The sequence below is a fragment of the Felis catus genome, chromosome X, assembly GCF_018350175.1.
Source record: "Felis catus isolate Fca126 chromosome X, F.catus_Fca126_mat1.0, whole genome shotgun sequence".
NCBI lineage: Eukaryota > Metazoa > Chordata > Mammalia > Carnivora > Felidae > Felis > Felis catus.
The window spans coordinates 37,552,978-37,573,818 of record NC_058386.1 but is presented as its reverse complement, the minus strand read 5'-3'; the positions used below and the strand labels follow the sequence as shown (position 1 = coordinate 37,573,818).

The following is a 20,841-nucleotide window of genomic DNA, read 5'->3' as shown; positions in this document are numbered from 1 at the left end:
CCTGTTGAGCCCTGACTGATACATATGCTAAGCATGTGGGTTTGAGTATCTGGTTTGTCTGATGGTGGTTTCTCTTTGGCTTATGATTTACCCTTGAGAGATGGTTCCACATTCACTGAGCCAATGTAGTCGAGTTTTTAGGCCCACGAGGCTGAGAGTCAGACTGAAATTCACAAAGGTAACAAATTCCTCTAGGAACCAGCCAGCTGGCCTTTTCCCTTCTGGAGTGGAGAACAAGAATTGTACTTGTCTGTATTTCTACAATACCCACTCTTCAAGGTTGCTGTTAGGATTAGATAAACTGCATGCAAATTGCTTTGTGCCTTTGTATCTGCCATCTTGTAAATTCTCAACATGTTAAGAACTGCTGTTATTGTGGTTTTTTTTTTTTATTTTTTTTAACATTTATTTATTTTTGAGACAGAGAGAGACAGAGCATGAACGGGGGACGGTCAGAGAGAGGGAGACACAGAATCCGAAACAGGCTCCAGGCTCTGAGCTGTCAGCACAGAACCCGATGCGGGGCTCGAACTCATGGACCCCGGGATCATGACCTGAGCTGAAGTCGGCCGCTTAACCGACTGAGCCACCCAGGCGCCCTGCTGTTATTGTGTTTAATGTTCCTTTGCATAATATGGTCTTTACCAAATGATGTGTAATGTTTTTCTTGGGCTCCTTTTTGGGATGCTTGTATTAGGGTGCATAACATTGAGATTGCGGGGCTTGGGATAAAAAAAGAGAATGTAGGTGAAGCATGATTTACATGTGGTGCACCAGCTTCTAAAGCCTTGTGACAAGGCACCAAACGGAAAAGATTCTGATTTAGCAGTTGTCACATAAGCATATTCCATGAGTCAAACATGGAGGAAAAAATGGAGCACTTGAAGTAAAACAAATAGTTTTGCCAGTTCATTGTAATTAAGCAGTCATGGAGCACTTGATTTGCTTGTGCCTAGAAAGGTTGGTATAAGAGTCAGGGGGGTGACAGGTGGATCCCTTCTGGGACATGGCATGGTGGCAAGATGTGTAAGTTTCCTTGTTATGTACTAAGGAGTATGGACAGTCAAGTAAAAAGATTCCCTAGCATTCTCTCCTTTTCAGAGCAAGCCAGTATCCAAGGCGCCAAGTAAGGAGGCAAAGTAAAGAGGGCCCTGGTAATGTCACTCACATCTCTTCCCATGATGGATTCAGGTTAGCCTCTACATTTTTTTTTTTAAGTTCATTTTGATTTATTTTGAGAGAGAGATAAGAGTGGGGGGAGGGGCAGAGAGAGAGGGAGACAGAATCCCAAGCAGGCTCTGCATTGTCAGCACAGAGCCCAATGTGGGGCTTGAACTCACGAATCATGAGATCATGACCTGAACCAAAGTCAAGAGTTGGATGCTTAACCGACTGAGCCACCAGGAGCCCCAGGTTAGCCTCTACATTGTAAGGTCCTGCCTCTATTTCTCTTCATACAGCAAATATTCTCCTACTCACCTACACACAAGCACACACAACCCCCAACCATGTGTGGAGAGCCATTCAAAATCGATCTTAATAACCTTTATTCTCTACAAATGTATTCTCTGATGGAGGCTTTTGTTTCGAATTGCTTGTTTACTTTAAATGATTTGTTTGGGGGCCTCAATTTCATGTCCTTACCATTCAAAGCAGGATGTGGCCTCAGAGGAGCTCTAAGCAGCTCAGGACAAGGCAGACCAGGAGCCATCATGAATGGGTGCATAGTGAGCAGAAATTGTCATGAAAATGGGAGTATAGTTAGCATAGGGTCACAAGACAGACATTGATCGGAAGTGTTCCTGTGGAACGGCCCGTGGACAGAACATGGAAACAGACAGTCAATTGTAAGATGGAGTGTGAGCCTGGGGTAAGTAAAGGAATGTCATATCGAGGTCATAAGAACCTTAACACTCAGGGAGATGTAGAACAGAACATTGATTCATAAGTTTTGAGACAAAACATAACTACCTGAACTTGAAATCAGGTGGGGCACCAGGTCAAAAATAAAGAGGAATCTAAAAAAATAAAAAAAATAAAGAGGAATCTAATTTAGATATGCAGTTAAAAATTGCCCATGCTAAGGGGGCAAGAGATTTTAGCAATAATGGTAATTAAAAAAAAAAAATCACCAGATTACCTCCTAGTTGAAAATGTCTAAAAATCATGTGAAGCATTGACTAGAGACTATTTTTTTTCATTTTTCTAATGTTTGTTTATTTTTGAGAAAGGGAGAGAAACACAGTGTGAGTGGAGGAAGGACAGAGAGAGGGAGACACAGAATCTGAAGTAGGCTCCGGGCTCTGTGCTGAGTAGGCTCCAGGCTCTGAGCTGTCAGCACAGAGCCCGACGTGGGGCTCGACGTGGGGCTTGAACTCATGAACCATGAGATCATGACCTGAGCCAAAGTCGGACACTTAACCAACTGAGCCACCCAGGTGCCCCTACTAGAGACTGTTTGAACTGGCGCTGAAGAAAATATGAAAAAAAAAAAAAAAGCTATCAGAATTCATATAGACTTATTCAGCTTGTATCACGTAATCAGCAACCAACCAGATGAATGTTCCTTTGGGGAACGAGAAAATAAGGGGAATCGGCCCTGGGTAGGTAAAATAACCTTAGCTGGGTATCTTGGGTGTCTCTTTAGCCTGAAAAGCATGATCTCACCTTAGAGTTGAGTGTCATAATGAAGTTAAGTGAATCCCCCAGTCTCTCTTCTGAACCGTATTAACAACACAATTGTTCAGTCATTGACAGAGCAGGGTTACTTTTCAAATTTAAAATATAGGCTGTGGGTCTCTCCCTGTGCTTATTCTTTCTTCTAACTCTAAGCAGTCTTCCCAAAGCTTTGGATGAACCAAATGCTGACTCGGGAAAAGGAAAGGAGAACACGTGGCCAGTTCTCTCCAGAGCGGAAAGCAGGAAAGCCTTTGTCATCTCTGTCCTGTGTAATTTGACTAAACCTACTTGAAGAAGAAAGAACGGATGGCCTCAGAGAAACTTTGTACTCTTAAGTGAACAATAATCATAGTGCAGAAAGGGAAAAGGGAAAAAAGGAAGAGGAAAGAAAATGAGGCTGGTTTTTTTTCCCCCCTCAGCTGAGAATGTCTAAGGTTTCATTAATGCAACTTGGACCCTTTCTCTCTAAATGAGGTTCCAACTTGCTGGAAAAAGGCCCGTGCAGAAATATCATGCAATTAATAATGCCTTGAAGGGAAATATACTTCAGGTGTTTTGCTATTTTTTTAACCACTGGATGTGGTTTTAAAATTATTATTTATTTATGCCCATGTTGATGCGGACTGATTTTGGGGTGACTTACATAAATACATTTATTTTTTTTAATGTTTATTTATATTGAAGGGGGGCAGGGACAGAGAGAGAGAGAGAATCCCAAGCAAGCTCCCTACTGTCAGCACAGAACCCAATGTGGGGCTTGAACCCACCAACCTGACCTGAGCTGAAATCAAGAGTGGGAGGCTTAACTGACTGAACCACCCAGGTGCCCCCATAAATATATTTAATATCGTAAGATTAAAATAACAATGAGAAGCAAATAGGAAAATCGGGGAAAGGGGAAAATTCAAGCAGTTAATATAAGATAATATTCGTACCCGAAATGTTTGTTGTTCTAAGTCCTCATAGTTCCACTAAGAACCAAAGATGTGAGACAAAACCAGATACATGATTTGCAGTGTCCCTAAGATAAAAATCAGACTTGATGCTCAGGAGAGCCAGAGCAAAATGCCTCCCTTGGGTCCTCATAAATAGGAACGTAATGGACAACTTCTTCAACAGCATCCTTACAGTAAACACAGACACTAGCTTCACAGATCAGTTTCTTATCCTCCTCTTGGTGCCACCATATAAAAATTAGCCAGGAAGAGCAATTCAGTATGGGAATCTACACACATCTCCGACGGCCTGGCTTACACGAGGCCAGCGTATCAGTGTGCACAAAAAAATGGACCGATGCACTGCACATCACTTATTCAATCGATCACCCTCAAGTATTTGATTTTTCACCCAAGCTTGAGAGAAGCACTGAGTTCAGCCTGATGCCCCGGACAAAAGCTGGAGAGTACCTGCTCTGTGTTGCCAGTTTCGCCAAGCCAGAAAAATAAGGGTAACTTCATGGGAATGTCGAGGAGATTCAACTCCTGGGGCAGTTTCCCCTTATTTGCCCGTAAGAAGATAAGAAGCTGTCCCCTTCACTCACTTCAGAAGGACCCTGAACCTTAGAGCTGTCTGAGCTCTCAGTTTGGGGATTGTCTAGATTTTACTGCAACAGAAGCTTATACAATTCTGAGAGTCCCTTTAGGAGATGAACACAAAATCAACTACATAAGTTAATTGCTATTTAGAATGGAAAAACACAAAAAAATTGCAAATTTTAGAAAAACTTGTCAAATATCACAAAAATCTCTAAAACTTCTTTTTTTGTGTGAATTAACTGCCTGACACTCCTCAACAACAGCGTTTTCCTAAGTTGGGGCCACAAATTGCTTGATCTCTTATAAAAATCATATTCTATACAGGGAATAGAAAGAGAATTCAGTCTTCTAGCATAGATGATGGAAATTTGTTTTTTTTTTTTAATTTTTTTTAATGTTTATTTTTGAGAGAGACAGAGAGACAGAGCATGAGCAGGGGAGGGGCAGAGAGAGAATCCGAGGCAGGCTCCAGACTCTGAGCTGTCAGCACAGAGCCCAATGCAGGGCTTGAACTCACCAACTGTGAGATCATGACTTGAGCCGAAGTCGGTCACCTAACCAACTGAGCCACCCAGGTGCCCCGGAGATTGATTTTTTCTTATTGACAGTTGAGGAAAAATTTCTTTCCACTTTACAACCTGCTACGGATACTGGCATGTACATTTAAAATTTTTTTAAGAAATATTTATTTATTTATTTATTTATTTATTTTGACAGAGAGAGTGCCTGTGAGCAGGCGAGGGGCAGAGAGAGAGGAAGGAGAGAATCTCAACCTGTGCTGTCAGTGCAGAGCCTGATGCAGGGCTCAAACTCACGAAGCATGAGACCATGACCCAAGCCAAAATCGAGAGTGGGACATTTAACCGACTGAGCCCCCCAGGCACCCTGTGGCATGTGCATTTTTAATTTTAGGAAAATCTGTGTCAAATTTCTGTTACAGATATGCTGTGATATTTAGAATAATTTTTCACAGATCAGTTTCAGGCCCCTTACATTTGTCTTTCCTCCACGACCTAGCTACATACTTCCCTTTTTTTTTTTTTTAAAGTTTTTATTTAAATCCCAGTTAGTTAACTCTATATACTTCTGGTTCCAGGCCCCTATGGGGCAGTTTCACATCACAATACGGCCCTGTACCTTCATGTGACAATATGAGGTGAGTCACCACCTTGGGAAGGAGGGTAATTTTATCTGGATGGCTAGCAGCTACTTAACTGTGCAAAGAAATGACTGCAGGCTGCACGGATGTATCCTGCTAAACACAATTAAAATGATTCTAGTCAGCTGAATAATGGCAACCCCAAGATACCAGATCTTAATCTTTGGAACATGCCCTTGCTACCTTATAAACAAAAAGAGTGTTGGGGATATAATTAAGAATCTTGAAGATCTCAAGGATAAAGAGATTATTCTGGACTATCCAGGTGGAGCCTAAATACTGTCGACAGGTATCCTTATAAGAGACAGGCAAAGAGAGATTACACTCACAGAGGAGAAGGTGATGTGAAGACAGAGGTAGAGATTGGAATGATGTAGCCATAAAGCGAAAGAACACCAAGGAATCCTGGCAGCCACCAGAAGCTAGAAGATTTGGGGCCAAAAATCGCACTGCTTTCCAGACCCCCCCCAAGGGAGCCCTGCTGAACCTTAAGTTTGGACATCTGGCCTCTAGAACCATGAGAGAAGAAATTTCTATTGTTTTACGCCACTGAGTTTGTGAAACGTTGTTACACGAGCCCTAAGGAACTAATATAGACTCCCAGTTCCACTTCCTTACAGCCAGATCCCATCTAGGGTCATAGCTTTTCCATACCCACTTTACGTTAGGGGAAATGTAAAAGAGGGGAAGTTGGAGGAGAATGAGACAGTTATTGTAACCAATTGCTGTTGAAATACTTTTGTTCATTGTAGAAAATCCTATGACAATGTGAGCCTATCACTTAGGCCCCTCCCATGGCCTTGGGAGGGGCCCAGGAAAGTGAGGGGCCCTGAAGCTTAAGACTCATTAGCTTCACGGTAAATCTTCCCCTGACACGAGGCAGCCATGATGGTTGTGTTGAGGAAGGTCTAAAAGGGAGATCTTGGGGGGCCTGGGGGTTTCAATTGGTTAAGTGTCAGACTGCTGACTTTGGCTCAGGACAAGATCTCACCAGTGTGTGAGTTCAAGCTTGGTGTCAGGTTCTGAACTGACAGTGAGGAACCTGCTTGGGATTCTCTGTATCTCTCTCTTTCTCTCAAAAATAAATAAACATTAAATAAATAAATAAATAAAAGGAAGGGTGCGTGCCTGCATGTCTCAGTCAGTTAAGCATCTGACTCTTGGTTTCAGGTCGGGTCATGATCTCATGGTTCCTGAATTCAAGCCCCATGTCCAGCTCTGCACTGACAGTGAGGAACCTGCTTGGGATTCTCTTTCTCCCTCTCTCTCTGCTCCTATCCCTCTCTCTCAAAATAAACTAAAAAAAAAAAAAAAAAAGATTTAGGGGTGCCTGGGTGGCTCAGCGGGTTAAGTGTCTGACTCTTGATTTCAGCTCAGGTCATGATCTCACAATTGGTGAGATTGAGCCCTGCATGGAGCTGACAGTGCAGAGCCTGCTTGGGATTCTCTCTCTCTCTCTCTCTCTCTCTCTCTCTCAATCTGTCCCTTTCCCACTCATGCATGTGCTTTCTGTCTCAAAATAAAAAACATTAAAGAAATCTTTTTTAAAAAGATTATAAATCAATCAATCAATCAATCAATGGAAGATCTTATGCTTTTGTGGCAAGGAAGGACCAATTTGGAAAAAAGCAGGAATTTCTGAGCATGAGTACAATGGATGAAGAAGGAATGGAATAAGAGTAATAATAGCATTTTTAAGAAATGCTGCATGAGCTCTGTCCCTGCTTTTCCCTAGAAGAGGTGGGAAATTGTAAGCTTTTTTCTTGTCCCTGATTCTCATAGAGACACCAGTTTCCTCTTCTCCCCTAACAATTGCACTTCTGGTATTTAAATCTTTGCTGAATATTCTATAATTATTTCTTAATATATCTGTTCCCTCCCCCAAGGTTTTGAGCTCTGTGAGACAAAGAGCCACGGTGATTTACTTTTGTAAATCGGTTAAGTTAAAAAAAAATGATAAGAGATCAAGAAAACCTGGGGAGGGAGCCTACAGTACAGGGTCAGACCACTCCAGCTTTTATCTGTATGTCCCCTTTTCTCTACTACCCTGACAATAGAATCCTTACCGAGTCTAAGGAAGGAGAACCGACCTTCTCAGCATGTGGCATCACCAATCTACTGTTTATGGCATAAATATTGATTTTTGGCACTCAAAACACAGGCTGTTGAGATTCAAAACCCATTCTTTCAACCCACTGTTTCTGCTAGGAGCTTGAACCATTTATTTTGAAATCTTCCACAGATCTCCACCCCAGCTGAGAATGTATTCTCTTACTGTGCTGTGTCCTTCCTTCACTGATTCAGTAAGTCCTGGGTGCCCAAGGAGATGAGGCGAGAGAGGAGCCATGGGGCAAAAGTACTTACAGAGAATGGAAAACATATCAGTTAATAGTAAAATATTACCCCACTACAATTATGAATGTATCAGATCATCGGTCCCAAAGTTTCATGGGTCTGGCTGGTAGGAAATGCCATCTTAACCATATTTTGGAAGCCCTACAATAGATCATGCAGAAGTCCAGGTAGTTTGCGATAGTGATTAATACTATTCACGAATATTCCAGATCTTTCTCCTTCCAGTGCACTGGTCAGGACTTACTTTCTTCCCACTTGAAATTAGTTGTGCCCATTGGGCTTGCATTGACCAGTGAAGTGTGAGTGGGTATAAGGCATACCTTCAAGAAAGGACTTCGAAGAGCCACACTGTGATTCACTATGCTTTCTTTTCTTTCAGCCTGGTTACCAGAGTGAGGGGACAGAGTAGAGCTCTCAGCTGACTTTCAATGGTCTCAAAGCACTAGTGAGAGACCAGATCTTTATTTATTTAAGCCGCTGTAATTTTGCATTTGTTTGTTAGTATAGCATAAACAACTAACCTGTCATAATTGTTACAAAGATGAGAACATAGCTCTCCCATCAAAGAGTAGTAAAGTCCCTTCATTTAAATCAAAACAAAGATATCTACAGAAGAAGTGTGTGTGTGGTTACCGGAATATACATGTAAGTGGAATTAAATAGATAAAAAGCAAATTTTTTGAGGGAGCTGTACTGACAAAGAAGCCATGGGCCTGGATAAAGAAAGTCTGTGGCAGTTTGACATGACTGAGCCAAAGTAGATTGATGCAGTGGCTTATCCCCCAAGGAGAATATGCCCTCCCATGCCTTTCTAAATGAGGCCCAAGAGAGTGACTAAGAGCTAGGAAATAGAACTGGGGCTGAATAATTAAGTGTTCTCCATTTCCTTGACAGAGGACCCTTCCAATCCCTGCCCAGTAGAATCTCTACAGACCAACGTCTCCCATTTTTCCAATTGTAAAATAGAAATGTTATTGCCATTAGCTTGCCTCTATTCTACTGTGAATGCTATATACGTGGGGATACTTTCCAGTGTTAGTTCATACGTCTCTGGATCAAGAGAAGTTCCATCTAGACCTGAAATAGTCATCATTGCATATCACTCCTAGATGTAGAGACTACCGTGCATGACCCAGAGATGTTAGACTTTGAACTTTGATGCCAAGACTAAATGGGACTTTTGGATTGCCTCCTTTGAGTTAAGTCTGAATGTTTTATGCGTAAGAAGGGAGTAAACTGAGCATTCCATGACCAGAAAGGCAGACTGTTAAAAGCATTAGGATTGTTCACAATATTCTGTTCTCTTTCCTCCAGGGCACATGGTAGGATTGCATTTCTACCTGCACAAAGTTAGGTGCAGCCATAAGACTTACCTTGGCCAGGGGCACCTGGGTGGCTCAGTCGGTTGAGCGTCCGGCTTTGGCTCAGGTCATGATCTCGCAGTTGTTGAGTTCGAGCCCCGTGTTGGGCTCTGTGCTGACAGCTCAGAGCCTGGAGCCTGCTTCAGATTCTGTGTCCTCCTCTCTCTTCGCCCCATCCTTGCTTGTGCTCTCTCTCTCTCTGTCTTTCAAAAATGAATAAACATTAAAAAAAAATAAAAAAATAAAAGACTTACCTTGGCCAGCGAAACGTGAGCTGAAATGATGTGTGCCACTCCAGGAAGAAGCTCTCTGAGATCCACTGCATCCTTTGCAATGTTTTCAGAGAGGGTTTATTCCCTGTGTGGGCCCTAGGGCGTGGATGCAATGTGGAGCAGAGTCCCTAGTCAACCATGAAGGCTGTGAGCAAGAAATAAACATCTTTCGTGTGAGGTCACTGAGATTCAAGAGTTCCTTGTTTCCATAGTACTTTACCTAACCTGCCTCACAGAGGTTCTTATAGGATATTCTGGCAGGGCCCTGTAGTCTTAGCAGACTTAGCAGATGCTTATTGTCCAAGCCTAACAGTGGCCCAAAGATCTGTATCTGAACTTTCAAGTTCATATCTCTTATCCTTCAGTCCTAGCCACCTCTTGGCAATTCATGATAAAAAGGTCATAGACATCCATGGTACTACATGAGACACCTTATGAGAAAGTCCTCCTCTAAAATAAACCCTCTCTGGCCTTGGGGAAAATTGTCCTCCCAGACACCTATCTCCTCGTGGGCCCATCTCTGCCTCTCAGGCCTGGAATTTCTAGAATCCCCTGGGTGGGGAGGCTTTTTCCATGCCTCAAAAACTCTATCTTTAGCTCTGCAGCACACAAGCCAATAACAATCTCATCGACAAAGAGTTCTGAACTCAGAAACCAAAACTCAGACTGCCCTTTTTAGCTTATGGTGGGGGTGAGACTATCGCACACACTTTTCAAAGCAATAGGAAGAGGCTATTCTTTTTTTTTTTAATGTTTACTTTTAAGAGAGAGAGATTTTGAGAGAGACAGTGCAAGTGTGAGTGGGGGAGGGGCAGAGAGAGGGACAGAGGATCTGAAGCGGGCTCTGCGCTGACAGCCGGGAGCCTGATGGGGGCTCAATCCCAAGAAATGTGAGGTCATGACCTGAGCCGAAGTCAGATGCTTAGCTGACTGAACGACCCTGGTGCCCCAGGAAGAGATGATTCTGCTACATGTGTCATTGACAAAACAAAGGATTCACCTCAGGAATTCAGACTCAATGGGAAATGGGACTTGTTCCTCTCTAAGAACTTAATATAAATCCTTTTAACCAAAGGTCATTCTGAGAGTGGACAGAGGAAACAGGGAAAGAACTAACATTTGGGGGACCCTACTATGTGCCATGTACTTAACCACATTCAACCCCCTAAGCAGCTATATGAGAGAGGTGTTATTATTTTCTCACAGAAGACACTAAGGTTCAGCGAACTGAAGACACTTGCCGAAGGTCACAGAGAAAGTAAGTGACAGTGCGGGAATTCCAACCAGATGTCTCTAGCTGCAAAGACTTCACAGTTGTACTCTTCCTTCGCTACCCGTTGCCATAGCCAAATAAAGTTAAAAGAGAGAAAATATTTACCATAGTAGGGTAAGAGAAATATGATGCAGAATTAAAGAAATTGTTGTTTTCTTAATATGAGTAAAATTTACATTTCTGAACATTGTAACATCTAATCTATTATAAAATCTCCCCATTGGGGCGCCCAGGTGGCTCAGGTGATTAAGCATCTGACTTTGGCTCAGGTCATGATCTCGCGGTTCGTGAGTTTGAGCCCCACATCAGGCTCTCTGCTGTCAGCACAAAGCCCACTTGGGATCCTCTGTCCCTGTCTTGCTCTGTCCCTCCGTACATGCACTCTCTCTCTCTCCCCAAAATAAATAAATTTTAAAAAATCTCCCCATTGAACTACCACTTAAATAGTGACTGTAATTATATCATTTATTCAGGAAATCCTGTACTACCGATGTTTTGGATGGAAATACAATCAATATCATTATCTTCAAGACATCAGACATAAAGAACACAGAGGTGGGGCGCCTGGGTGGCACAGTCGGTTAAGCGTCCGACCTCAGCCAGGTCACGATCTCGCGGTCCGTGAGTTCAAGCCCCGCATCAGGCTCTGGGCTGATGGCTCGGAGCCTGGAGCCTGTTTCCGATTCTGTGTCTCCCTCTCTCTCTGCCCCTCCCCCGTTCATGCTCTGTCTCTCTCTGTCCCAAAAATAAATAAACGTTGAAAAAAAAAATTAAAAAAAAAAACACAGAGGTTCCTTACAGTTGTAGTCTGGGAAATGGATCATGTCCCTTGCTGGCCATTACATTTGTACCTTGCTCCTGTGTCCGTGTAGCTTTCACCTAAAGGAAAACTGAGGAGAACAATTTCACAGGACTTAAAAATTTATAATAGAGCATTTCTTGGCTAAGACAGCGTTTGATGTGTACAGAGCTTAACACAATGCTTGACACTTAATAGAAGTTTAACTAAATTAAGGGAACAACATGGGCTTTTGAGTCATGACTAGGATTCAAAGCTGGGTGGATTCTCCTGTCCCTCATTAGACAAGGGTTAAGTCATTTACCCTTGTCGAGATGGAGCTTCATCATCTATAAAATGGAGGAAATAATACCTATCTTACAGGATTCTTATGAGCATCATTCAGAAGATTCTTGGGAAAAATTCTACTTCAGAAGCTTAAAGCCCCTGACCCCTGTCATGGATGCATTAGTCTTCTGTCTCTCAAGAAAAATAAAAGGTGGAAATAAAAGATCGTGTCTATTAGCTCTTCTTAAATTAGTCCAACAAAATTCGAAGTGCTCCTTTCTCAGAAAGATAAATTTCATGCTGTTGGAACAAATGGAACATATAATGCTTGCTAAGTCTCTGGCAGGTGTCTGTCTAAAGCTTGATGTTCAACGTTGGTTCTAAAGAACAGGGAAGTACCTTCCCATTGATCCACCTCAATAAGGCCATGGAGTATGGGTTGAATTTCACAACAGTCATTTCTGCCTTAGAAGAAATTAGAAAAAGGGGCATGAGTCCTTTGAAACAAATGTCCACTATGAGGGTGAAACTTCCTATTTCCATCCACCCACTCCACTCCTACCCCATAATAAAAATGGGAGGGTAGCAATCTGCTTAGATATGTGAAAACTAGGGGAAATCTTACATGCAAAAGGCTGAAACCAGTCAGGGTCAGAGCTGCTGCTGTGTAATATTGCTCTGAATAGATAAAAAAAAAAAAGACAGTAAAAAACAGCCATTACCTATCACCTCAATTTTTATCTTCAAATGGCCACCTCTTTGCTTATCTTAAAAATCAGTCCAGACTTCCAGTTCCAAACAAGATTGCATAGACCCCTTTCGCCCTGTTCCTCCCCATTAAGCACAACTATAAACCCTGGAAATTAGGAAAGAAACAGCAAAATGAGAAGTTGGGAAGATGGTAAGAAGATGAACTCTTTTGAGACCCCAAGACTAAAAGAACAACCTAGCAGCACAGTGTCATGTGCTCCCACCTGATAGAAGAAGACAACTCAGACCCAGCCTTTCCCTACTCCTGACCTAGCAACAGAAGGCAGCCCAGGTAGGTTCATTTCTTCCTCAGATTGAATGGGAGTCCACCTGACAACATCATGCAAGACACCACTCACAAGAGGGACCAATAGGGAGCCTCACCAACAACAAGCAATCAGGAGAAGTGCTCTCCATCTAGGTCGTGCCTTAGACGCCCCTACCCCACCGAGAGATAACTGAGGCAGATGGGTAGAAACAGCAAAAGGGAACTCCACTACAGCAAGAGGCCCCATCCAGAAAGCTTCTTTGTCCCCCCTGGAATTGAAACTCTCTTCCCTCATCCAGAGGGACCTTGCGATTGCACTCTTAGGTATTTATTCTAGAGAAATGTTCACACAACAACCTATACACAAATGTCAATAGTTTTTTTTTGTTTGTTTGTTTATTTATTTTGGAGGAGGAGTGTGAGTGGGGAGGAGCAGAGAGGAGTGAGAGAAATATTTCACTGCCAGTGTGGAGCTTGCGGGGCTCGAACCCATGAACTGTGAGATGAAGACCTGAGCTGAAACCAAGAGTCAGATGCTTAACCAACTGAGCCACCCAGGTGCCCCAATAGTGGTTTTAATTTTTGATAGGCAAAGACTGGAATCAGCCTAGATATCCTTCAACAAGATGGCTTAGTGACTGTGATTCATATACACATGGACTACCACTCAGAAATAGGAAGCAATGAACTGTTGATACATACCACAATTTGAATGAATGTCCAGAACGACCCTGAGTGAAAAAGGCAATCCTGAAAGGTTATATACCACATGATTTCATTAAGATAATATTTTTGAAATGGGAAAATTTTAAAATGGAGGTCAGATTCGTTGTTGCCAAGGATTTGGGATAGGGAAGGAGCTGAACATGCTATAAAGGAGAACCCAGCGTGTCCTCGTGTTGATGGAGCTGTTTGCTCAGAGTCTTGACTGCGGTGGAGGGTACAAACCTTGGTGTATGGTGAAATTGAATAGAATGAATTGCATGCACATGCTTTTTCATTCCCACTTCAAATCATGGAAACTTATCAAATTGTCCTCCTCCCAGAATGCAATAAAAGCAGACCGCAGAGCCTTGCACCAACTACAGCCCCATGATTTACACCCTTGTATTGGATTGACTTCCACTGTCTCTCAGGACTCTTGCACAACAAACCAGAGGCAGCACAGGCCTTACAGCTGAACAGGTCATTGTGGACTCCAAATAGCTCTGGAGGTCACCAAGGAGCTCACAGCCAATAGAAGAAAAAGACCCATATTAGAGTATTAGTAGAATACTCTACCTTGTAGTAGAATTAGAGTAACCTGACATAAATCCTACAAAAGAGGTAAATAACCTTTGAGAAGATGTCTATAAGAAAGATTAAGGGAGTGAGCTGTGCTTTCACTCAGATGTGGAATTCAGGCCTAAATGCACCTAAAATTACAGGTTTCACCTTACACAAAGTAAACCTCAGTTTCCACATATGTAAAATGGGGATGATAAGGGAACCCACCTACCTCATGGAGTTCCTGAGAGGATTAAATGAGGTTTGGTAGGCAAAGTGGGGAATGCACTATTATGGACTGAATTGTGTCCCGTCAACTTTCATATATTGAAGCCCTGACCCTCAATGTGACTATATGTGGAGACAGGGCCTTTAAAGAGGTAACTAAGATTACACGAGGTTATAAGGGTAGGGCCCTAATCTAATAGGACTGGTATCTTTTTTACAAGGGGAAGAGACACCAGGAATGTGCACACACACACGGTGAAGACCAACTTGAGGACATGGAGACAATGTGACCATCTCAAGCCAAGGAGACCTCAGGAGAAACCAACCTGCCAATACCTTGATCTTGAACTTCCAGTCTCCAGAACGGTGAGAAATAAATTTTTGTTGTTTACGCGCCCCAAGCTGTGGTGTTTTGTTATGGCGGCCCGCGCCAACACATGCACCATCAGATGCAGAGCTATGTGCGCCATGAATATGAGCTGTAATAATGATGTTTATTGCTAGAATTAATGTCAGTAAACTTGCAGAATTAATGTGGCAAAAGATGTGGTTCCTGCATCCTTAGAGGCCCGAGAGGTCTCTGTTGGTAGGGAGGGGGCTGTGGTCAAAACGGAAAAGCATAAATTAGGAGCGGATGCCAAGAAAAGCCCAAAACAGGGAGAATGAGCGAAGTGAAGCTGGGTGTGGGATTTTCTGACATGCACCCATGCAAAGAGTAGACGACCATAGAGCCACAGCGGGAGCACGGAGGAAAGACAGCCAGCTGGTGAGGCAGCCTCTCGTCAGTGGGGGATTCATCCAGGGAGGGCAGCATTGGGGTGGGGTTCTGGGTCCACAGCCAATCTAGGGCTTCCTATATGACAGCCACGAACAGGAGGACAAAAGTAGACACCTGAGTCAAAATTCCTAAAGAACGCTGAGAATCAATACTTGGAAGAGCAAGTCTAAATGTCAAGTCCAAATTGCTGGGGCAGGGGGAAAACATGAGAGACAGGGACAAGGGTCAACAGCAGGGAGAAATTGGAGAGTGCCGTAGAAAAGTGTGAACAGCCCTGAAATGTTTGCTGTTTGCTTTCATTTGTTCCTGCATGCCGCACCGTGGGTATGACTAGTCGAAAGTTACAAGGTCAGTGGGAGAGGTCCCAAGCCCATGTTTTATAGTAATAAGAGACAGCTAACACTCAAGGCATCACAATAGACCTTGAATTGAGCAAAAGGAATCACAGAAAAAGCCAGAATTCAATAGGCTTTTCAAACAAACCTGAACAAATTGACCCTAAATGTTCATCACCTGGTATCTAGCAGGAACCGATATTAGAGTCAGCGAATAGGCCACCAGCCTCACCAGCACTACCTGGGCATCCCACCAGGTAACCCAGTGACATTTGTTCCCAGGATGTAGACCATTTGGGTAATGAATATGAGACGAGACTTGATTTTTATTAGTGTGGCACATTGTAAGCAATAATTGTGCTTGTAAAATAGCCACGTTTTAAATCCACTCTTGTTTCTGATGCTAATTGTTAAGGCTAACGGCCCCTTTGATGCGTTAAAGAGCGTTGTTTGATCCTTTTAGCTCTGGCTTTGGAATACATCCTGATTCATTTCTTATCACCTCCTTCAATGCTTCTCTAGTCTATGTTACCATCATTTCTTGCCTGGATCATTGCAATACTGCCCCAACTTTCTCTTTTCCTCTGACAGTCTCTTCTGCACAAAGCAGACAAGCAACCCCTTTTAAAATATAAGTCTGATGACATCACTCCTTTGCTCAGAAACCTACAGTCTTCCCATAACACATTAGTCACCTACACAAGTCCGTATCCAATTCTCTGTTGCAGGTTGGATTCCCCATCTGAGACGGAGGCTACAGGGCAAGGTATTTATTAGGGAGTGTCCTTGGGATCAGCATCTGTGCAGAGGAGGGGAACAAAGCAAGAACAGGCAGAGGAAGAAATTGAAATTTGACATAGGCTCAACAAGAGTCTTGGCCAATGTCATGTAGAGTTCTAGAGGTGGAATGGTGTTTTAGAGTTGTCCTAAGTTAGGTCAAGATGCTGGGCCTTTAGACTCCCTCATTGATCAGTCATTGGATGCTGGCAGCCCTAGGAAGGGGCATGACCTTGGTGGAGGTGGCTCTCAGCAGCTGGGGAAGGTCTGTCCACAGTACTCTTAAAGCTGGGACAAGTCCATTAAAGGGGGATCTGGTCAGCACATGACAGTGCCTGACACTCTCCAGCCTCATCTCCTATCAATCTTCCCCTGGTTCATTCAGCTCCAGGTAAACTAGCCTCTTTACCATTCCTCAAGCAGGTCAAGTACAACTGTACCTCGGGAACTTTGCTCCTGCTCTCCCTCTCCCTGAAGCACCTGTCCTACGCTTCCTCACTTTAACGCTCTTCTGAAATGTAGCCACCTCAGAGAAAGAACTTCTCTAACAACTCTGTCCAAAATAGCTGATACCTAGAATATATTTCTGCTTCCTTGATGGCTTATTATCTCTCTCACTAGAATATAAGCTCCTTGAGTTGAGGATTTTATCTGTCTCATCCGTCGTTCTATCTCCAGAGCCTAGAGCAACATATGACACACAACAAGTCTTCAGTAAATGATCGTTGAATGACTACAAAAAAGAATGAACTGCTTGACATTGATTCATAACACTGACATCGGTAGGATTCTCTTCTTATTATTTAAATGCAGATAGTGTCTTCTCTGCTCTGACACAGGCAGTTCTCCGCCCTCCCCCTCCAGCGGGCTCCCAGAGTCCCCTCCTGAAAACATACAGCTTAGTTCCTGGGTCCATTTTCATAACCCACGCAATTTCAAAGCTTCCCGTCTCACCACGTACCCTCCCCCACAGCCTGCAAGGCTACCATTGCCACTCCCGAAATGGCAAATATTGCTACTTTCAATGAATTCTCCACGGTACCTGATCCTTACCATTACTAGCTTCTAATCAGTCTAACTAGGTCACTTGCCAGTCCAAAAGCTACAAGGGAGGCTGAGAAAACAAATATCTCTGGTTTCAGCTTCTATCGTGGGCAAATTTTCAAATCTAGCCTGGGGAGTCAGATGCCGGGCATTAAAAACAGAAACAAACAGATGTTCCCCCACCTAAGAAATAGTAAATCCTGTCACTACCCCTTAAGAAACTTGAAATTCAGTTGATGACACAGGCCTTCACAGTTTTGTCAATCAGTCAACATTTTTAGCCTCTTCTATGCACACAAGGCATTGTGTTAAGGGCTGTGCATATTCTAAATAAGAAAAACACAGTTCTTGCCTTAAATAACTTTCTCCTAGAAGAGGAAAAATAGTGTCAAGAACAGCAGAATTCAGGGATAGAACTAACTCTTGCCCATTCTTAAATGCAATCAATATTGGATTTTTGTGTATTTTTTTTTTTGCTTTTGTTTGAGTAGTAGCTTGTGAGGCAGCCATATTTTGAACAGAATTTGATCTATTGTCAATGTCCAATAAATATTTTTAATAATGAGTGCTCTGGAGGAATAACATCCAAGAATATTCTAGCAGATGGTAAAACATTTTTGCACAGTTAATTTCTGCCAAAACAGCCCTCTATCCTACTTGAGAGCAGTGGAAAATCAAACAGAAAATTAAAGACAGCTAGACAAAGCATGAGAAATGTCTGGCCTGAGCTATGGAAGAGGCTTATTCCTTTGCCACGGTTGGATTACCTGTGTCTTTTCTTTGCTTTCATGAAGAAGGAGAAGGGAAAAAATGCCAGTACACACAGGGTATGCATTGTATTGTCTCTTATTTAAGTTCACAGGACCATTGAGGAAAAAAGTAACAACAATCCTGTGTTTAGAGTAAATCTGTTCCTTGTTGTCAAAGGAATTTCTAACATGGTTAAGCTCCCATTGAGGAGCACTTAGACTCTCTTTTAATCATCCCCGATTTACTAAAAAGACAACTGAGGCACGGAGAGTTTGAATCATTTACTACAGGCCAGAAATTCAAACTGAGTTTTCTGTTAGCCCGGTTCGTGCCTTAGATTTGTTCTAGAAAAATAGACCCTGTTCAAACACTTCTGAAGGATACTGTGGGGTATGAGAAGATGAGAAAGGTTCCTTGCTCTGTAACTCAAACATGAGGGCAGTTGAGAGTCCACAAAGTTGTGCAGTGTTGTTCTAGTTCTATTCAACATGGGGCTGGAAGCTTCTCAGCAAGTTAGTTAGTATGGTGCAGATGAAAATAGAAAGGGCCCAGTGTTCTTCCCAGGTTATGTGTCCACTAAATACAGTAGATTAAGATGATAACATATATATGTGTATTCATGTATGAATATGCATATGTGTGTGCATATGTGCATATATATGTGCATGCATATGCATACACCATGGTGAAAACAATACAGACATGGTAAACCTAATACTGTCTTATGCACCAGGAAACCTGTATTATTTCAACACTGGAAAAGAAAATGAGCCTTTTCCCATGTTAGTCCCATCATTCCTTTTCTGCTCTGAGTTGGAAGTTTCTGCGTAAAAATGGGACGTAGAGGGGTGCCTGGGTGGCTCAGTTGGCTAAGTGGCCAACTCTTGACTTCAGCTCAGGTCATGAACTTGAGGTTGGGATTCTCTCTCTCCTTCTCTCTGCCCCTCTCCCACTCTCTATCGCTCTCAAAATAAACAAACATTAAAAAAAATAAATACGTAAAAAATAAAAATAAAATAAAAATGGGATGTAGAGTGAGGGACCGACTCTTTCCTGACAGCATCCCAGCAACCCCATGACCTCTGAGCTTAGGACTCCCTCTTCCTTTTCATATAAATCATCAACTGCTTTGTAACTGCCCCCTTCGACTCCCAACTGGGATAACTAGATGGAATAAGATTTATGTTTCTGGGGAGTTTGGGCTCAAAGTCAGCAAACCTATTATCTATGAGCACATTACCTCCTGACTTTTAAATCTAGCGAGTGGACCTCTCTCAGTTTATTCGTCCCAAAGAATGAGAATAATAGCTCATGCTCCATTCACCTGTTTGGACTATTTTATTAGAAAAAAATATCTGAAATGTCATTTTCATTTTCAACTAAAAACGTATTACTGTTTAATCTAAGTTGCTATAGGGTGGTTGATGTATTTCGAGACTGTAGATATTTCTGGTGACTAAAGTGCAGTGAAGACTAGGGAATCTTGCTGCCCTATTGGCACAAAGAAGTGAGAGGACACCCACACGGGTATTTCACTTGAGCCCATGTCTCCAAATGAAGGAGGGACTGATTTCAGCATTAGTTCCTCGGAGGCTCTGTGGCTCAGAATGGTTAAAACTCTCCTATATTACTGTTTCCCAAACTAAATGCTAAGCTCCTTCAAGGCAGAGGCTGTGTGTTATGCTTCTCTTCGCCCCCTGAGAATTTCTTAGCCAATATCAGCTGCCTCAAAAAGAATCAGCACACACACACACACACACACACACACACACACAGAATTAGCAAAAGCCATTGGAGAGGCAGATGAACGAGCAGGAAGAACTGTATCTTATGATATATTAGTTCAGGCCTTTAACCCCTCCCCCCAATTCATGTACTTCTATTATGCAAGCCGGGACGATTTTTTGCATTAAGGCACAAATCTATGTTAAGTTAAACCTCTTAAAGTCACTTTCTTTAAAATCACACAGTTTAGGGGAATCTCGCAACATCTGATGTGGTCTTCCTCGGAAGAGAAAGGAAGTTCAACCTAGCAACGTCCGAAAAGAGCATGCTACGAACACTCAAAAGTGGCAAATGACCTAGGGGTGGAGCCATCGATGTGACAGATGTGACTGACTCTAGTCTGTTCGGCGGTGTGTCACAGGATGCTCAGTGTGCCGGGCCTCCCCCACCTTCATTTCTTTCTTTAATCATTTTCATCTCACATTTTGATGATTTTTCTCAGCCCTTTAAAAGTCTCATTGAATCCACTAATGAACGGAGCACTGAAAATGTGCTAATTTGCGAACCTGTGGTCTCATGGCCAAACTGATGCTGCCTTTTCCCAGATGACAGTCCCAGAATTGAAAGTGACCGCACACCGTGGTCCTCAGAGGACGGAAATGCGTTCATGAGTAAGAAATGAAATTGCAAGTTTATGGAGCGTCGTTTCATATCTAGACGGCCACGTTGTGCCTGGGTCTTTGGTTCAGACAATTAGCTGCATTATTGCTCTGGCAATAAATAAATAAATAAACAAGCCTATTTTGTGAAATTTTTGGTCTTTCATGGCAGGCTTTCCTTTTTCCCTGATGATGAAAAATAGCCAATGCAGAATTCATAGAACTGTCATCAGGACTTTGAGATATAGGATTTGGGAATACTCATTCATTCAATAACTGTGTACTTGGAAAGAGTAATGAAGCCTAAAACCCATTGCTTTGACATTTATTTCAGTTATCTATTGCTGTGTAGCAAACCCACCGCAGAACTTAGTAGTTTAAAAGAACATTTATTTTACGGTCTCACAACTCTGTGGCCTGGGCTGTGCACAGCCGGGGGTTCTTCTGTTACTTCTCCCAGTGGTCACTAGGGTGGCTGAATACAGCAGGCAGATTGGCTTGGGGCCAGGCTCGGCCGGAATTCTGAGATCGCTGGGCTTCTTTCTCTTTCCATGTGGTCTC

General features: G+C 42.7%; 1 long non-coding RNA gene across 1 annotated transcript; it reads left to right on the top strand.

The window, feature by feature from the left end:
• Positions 1–504: 504 nt before the first annotated feature.
• On the top strand, positions 505–20,432 carry LOC109496500. The gene is made up of 4 exons (XR_002739771.2): positions 505–1,191; positions 11,108–11,189; positions 14,434–14,578; positions 19,867–20,432. It is a non-coding gene; the product is annotated as an uncharacterized LOC109496500 (long non-coding RNA).
• The last annotated feature ends 409 nt before the right edge of the window (positions 20,433–20,841 follow it).